Source organism: Gavialis gangeticus, unplaced genomic scaffold, assembly GCF_001723915.1.
Source record: "Gavialis gangeticus isolate Ggan-Ray unplaced genomic scaffold, GavGan_comp1, whole genome shotgun sequence".
Taxonomy (NCBI): domain Eukaryota; kingdom Metazoa; phylum Chordata; order Crocodylia; family Gavialidae; genus Gavialis; species Gavialis gangeticus.
Window position 1 is genome coordinate 47,573,745 of NW_017729033.1, and position 4,875 is coordinate 47,578,619.

The 4,875-nt window shown below is 41.0% G+C and overlaps 1 long non-coding RNA gene across 1 annotated transcript in view; it reads right to left on the reverse strand.

The window, feature by feature from the left end:
- Window positions 1-2,941: 2,941 nt before the first annotated feature.
- Window positions 2,942-4,875, reverse strand: part of LOC109304127 — a 94,934-nt gene continuing 93,000 nt past the window's right edge. The window contains exon 3 of the long non-coding RNA XR_002099302.1: window positions 2,942-3,471. This is a non-coding gene — a long non-coding RNA (uncharacterized LOC109304127). The remainder of the gene's footprint in view (window positions 3,472-4,875) is intronic.

Consider the following 4,875-nt stretch of genomic DNA (forward strand, 5'->3'; position numbering starts at 1 on the left):
TTTATGCACATTCCTTAATGGAGCACAGTATCCTATGGAGCACATATTTAGTAGTGTAGAGCTGTATATAGCTGTAGCTGTATATAGCTATAGCTGTAGAGCTGTATAGAGCTGTATATGCCAACTCCTGTGCAGGTTTGTAGCTGCATATCACAGTTTAGTCTATAACAGACATTTAATGATGATGAAAAAAAGAATCTTGATGGAGGAACACAGTATCTGTATGTGTTTGCTGCTGGCCCCTTTCTGAGTGACTAAGGGTCTATCATCTACCTCCACGGTAGTCTTGAGAAGGCTACAAAAAAACATGATCCTACCCACCCATTTCCTCTCAGCATTCACCAAACCTAGAAATGAGGTAATGGTGCCACCCTGGGGCTTCTTGTGCCACTATTTTTGAGCATTCCAGAGACAGAAATCAAGATCAGGGGAGCTGAGACTTCTCCAGGGTCACTTCACCGAGTCAATTCGGCATTTGCAAAGTGTGGGTGGAGTTGTACCATTTGACAGAATTCCACAAGTGCCATGTAAGTAGTACAGACTTGTCCAAAGACTATTCTGTATTTTTCACTTTCCTCTTCATGAAATATCTTGAAAATATCTCCAGGTGTTCTTTCAGTGGCCATTGAACTGGGATGGTATAGACTGCTCAAATGCTGGTAACCACAAGGGTAGAATATATTTAACCTGACAAACTTCTTTATTATGGTGCTATGGTAGATTTAATTCACTATCGTCTACATAATTTACATATTAGCGACCTCTTACACATGGTACACTTTAGATTTAGAATGACATTTCTGACATTTAAATGCTTAAGAGAAATCTGTAACTCAGAATCCTTACTGTAATAATTCAGGAAAGCTTGAAGGGATAATTTAAGTACCCTAATGTAAGTGTATCATTTCACTTTACGTTTTTTAATATCAAGGAGCTTTTAGGGAAATGCTTTTGTTGTACAACACAATGTTTAAGTATATTTAATTAGCATTAATTTCCAGGTCTCATCTGGGTGCTTAAAGATAATTTTATAAAGCATTCTTGAACATTCTCCAGAACCAGTGAAATGACAAGTGCTTCACATGAAAGGAAAATAAAACTTTGGTGAAGATAAAACCCCTCTTCGTCATTGACAGAATCTCTATCTCATGTTGTCTGACAGTTGATTGCAGCAGGTTACCACAGCCCTACATCTCTTTAACTGAACTGGCAGTCCAATTGCCAGCAGAGACTTTTCAGTTGCTCTGCAGTTAACAGGAAAAGTCATGCAGTGGGATTTATGACCTGGGCTGACTTGGATCATATGTTAATGTTAGTGCCAATGTGGAAAGAAAAGAGGCGTTCATTCATGTTTGTGGCACATGACCCCTTTCCTCTTCAGGAATTGTTCAGCTTGTAAACGCAACTGTGAACTCATAAAACAGTGCTTGCTAGAATAAATCAGTAGCTAACACAGTATGTAATACTGAAATGGAAGTCCTAGAACATTGAATCTTGTTCTCTGCAGTTGCAGACAAGTATTTCACAATTAAAAAAAAAATGATTGAATTTCATCTTGAAATTAGTTAGTTCCCCATCCTTCAACTTCTATTGAAAGCAGAAGTTGGTCAGAAATTTTATAAGAAAGCAAAATGCCATCAATAATGCAGATTTGTTGAAACTAAAGTATTTGGTTTGAAACATCTCAGGATCAATGGAATTTTGTTGCATCCAAGGCAGGGCTTTACATGGATTCCTGTTCCATCTGTTCATGGGTCCTAAATCTTGGAAGCTACAAGGCCTTGCCTAGAGCAGGAAACTGTTGGATCACTCCACACAGCTCAAAAATTGTACAATGAACATCAATGAACAATGAATGTACAATGAACAATGAATTGTACAATGAACATCAATTTCTAAGGGCAACTGTATGGCACCAGGAACTTCCATCTTGCTGGAAATCAACTAAATAATAGGACTGTGCAAAACACCATCATTTCGTTTCAATGTCCATTTCGCCGTTTCAAAGGGACAATGTTTCATTTCATCAATTCATTTAATTTCATTTCATTTCAAAGCACTGTCCCATTTTGTTTCAACAAGTTTCAACATTTCACCCATAGGCTATAATGGGGAATCATGAAAATGCCTAAAACTTTGTCATTGCTTGCCTGATTTGGGTGAACACTGCAGGGATGGTAGCCTGTTCTGAGGGCATGAAGCCTGCCAAGTTTCAAGGAGATAGGTGCACAAGTTTCTGGGAAACTGCACTTCAAAGTGATCAAACCAAAAGTCCTGACACTTGTCAGCAGCAGCAGCAGCCTCCTGCCATCTGATGTGCAGCTCCATGGGCTCGCACCCCTGTGAGAGCTGTTGAGCTGTGCTGGACTCCTCCCAGGGGTGCAAGCCCCTGGATCTGCATGCAGGATGACAGGAGGCTGCTGCTGCCACCTGGGACCAGTGGCAATAGCAATCTTCTTGGGCATTGGGCACAGGCTGCACCCAGTGCCAGTCCCAGGTGGCAGCCTGAGCCTCCTGTCATCTGGCACAGATCCTGGGAGGAGTCCGGCACATCTCAGCAGCCCTCCCAGGGCTGCGAGCCCATGGATCAGCACCCTGGTGAGAGGAAGCTCAGCCTGCTTGTCCCACTTGGGACTGGCACTACCCGCTCCTTTCCCTGCCCAGCTGCAGCGCCCCATGCCTCCCCACCCAGCTGCAGCCCTCCCGCAGCTTACCAGTGTCAGCACCTGCGCTCTTGCCCCCCTGCATGGTGGGGGGCAGCCTGGCTCGGTGTGAGCCGCCAGGTATCCACCGCCTCTGCCACAGCTTTGAAACAAAACACCTGGCAAAATTTTGCACAGCCTTCTTAAATAACTGTGATCCCAGATTGAACTAAAACCTATCTGTAGTTAAAATTAAATAATTGATTCTCCACACTGGATAAAAGACCACAAACCAAGAGTAACAATAACCAGCATTTTCTGAGGCATGTGCAGATGGGAGGGCATATGGATTAGTGTTTTAAAACAAGTTTATTGAGCTGAAAATAAGTTTGAATTCATGACATTTCTGTGTGGGGAAAAAATCCCAATATGTGTGTGGCATAAAACCCAATATGAACAGAGAAACAATACAAAGCAACCTATAGAAGTCTGAAAAGCATTTATCTGGAATTATAAGCACATAAGAACTACCATTTTCTGGACCAGACAATAGGTTCATCTTTCCTAGTATTCACAGTGGCAGAGAGTGGATGCTGAAAGAGCGAGTAAGCAGGGTATGACCAAGGTTTTTTCCATGCTTCCTCTTCCACTTGCAGCCTCCAGCATTTAGGGTCTAGGGAGTTCTGATTCAGAGTCTATATTCCTAACTCCCATGCCAACAGCTATCAATGCCCCTTTCCTGCAAGAATTTTTCCAATCTCTTTTTCAATCTGGATAGACTGTTAGCTCCCCCAGCATCTGGTGGTAATGAGTTCAACACTTTAATTACCTGTTGTGTGAAAAAGAAATTGCTTCTGTTACTTTTAAACTTACTTCCTACTGGTTTCATTTTGTGATTCCTAGTTCTTGTATTGTGATAATAAACAATGTATTTCTGTTTACTTTCCCTTCAACATTTAATATTTTGTAAACCCTTATGATTTCCCCCAAGTGTCTCTTCTCTAAACTGTGTAAGCTAAGTCTTTTTAGTTTCTCCTTATATGAAAACCCCTCAATACCACTTATCATCCTAACTTGTTCTTTTCTGTACCTTCTCCATTTTTTCTATATCCTTTTTCATGTGTGGGGACCAAAACTGGGTCCAGTAGTCAAGGTGTGTATGCATCATGAATTCATAAAGGGACATGATGATACTCACTGTTTTGTTTCTTATTCTCTTCTTAATAATTCCTAAAAAATTTTCTGTCTTTCTGAAGACTGCTGAGTATTGAGATGATGTTTTTAGTGAACTGCCCACAATGACTCCCAGACTTTTCCTATGTCATAACAGTTTTGGCAACCACACTTTAGGGGAGATGTGGACAAACTGGAGAATCCAGCGGAGAGTAAAAAAAATGATTAGTTGTCTAGGAAACATGACTTTTGAGGAAAAAAGTTACAGATACTGAGATTATTTTTGGAGAAGAGAAACCTGATCGGGCTTTGATAACATTCTTCATAATCACACTTTAGGTATCTGAAGAGGATGGTAATTGTGGCAGTGGTCTTAAACTGCCACAAAGGATTTTTCATTTGGATATTAGGAAGAAATTGCTAATGATGAAGGTGATAAACCATTTGGAGAGTGTGTGGAATCTCTGTTCTTGGAAATTGTTAAGAGCAGGTTAAACAAACACTTGCCTATGGTGGTTTAGATAGGGGAGATCCTGCTTTGGGCCAGGGGGTGGGCTGGATGGCCTCCTGAGGTCCCTTTCTTTCCTATGTTTCTAAGACATTCTAAGACTTATGAGCACGACTTCTTAAATTAATTCCTCTGCTGAAGCAGACAAGACTGACATCTGCAACACAATGCAATCTTTCATCTACAGGAACTATAGTACAGACCATAATTGTTTGAAAGAAAGTGAAAGAGCGATAGAGAAACCAGTAGATACATTTGTTGATATAGCTATTAATTTTGTCCTTAAATATCAAATAGTGAACATACACCATAATTGAAATATTAGTTGTGTTAATTTGCATACTGCAAAACAAAACCAAAATATTTCTGAAGCTTATAGGCGTGTGTAGATGAAACAGGGGCCCTAAATTGAAGTGGTGGGTTTTAAAAAGCACCGCTTCAATTTAGGGTGAAGTAAACCCCTGTGTCATGTACACTTGTGTCTTACCTGCCTCTCCAGTGGTAAGGAGGGGAGGGTGAGCTGCTGGAAGGCAGAGCAGTCCTTGGGCGGGG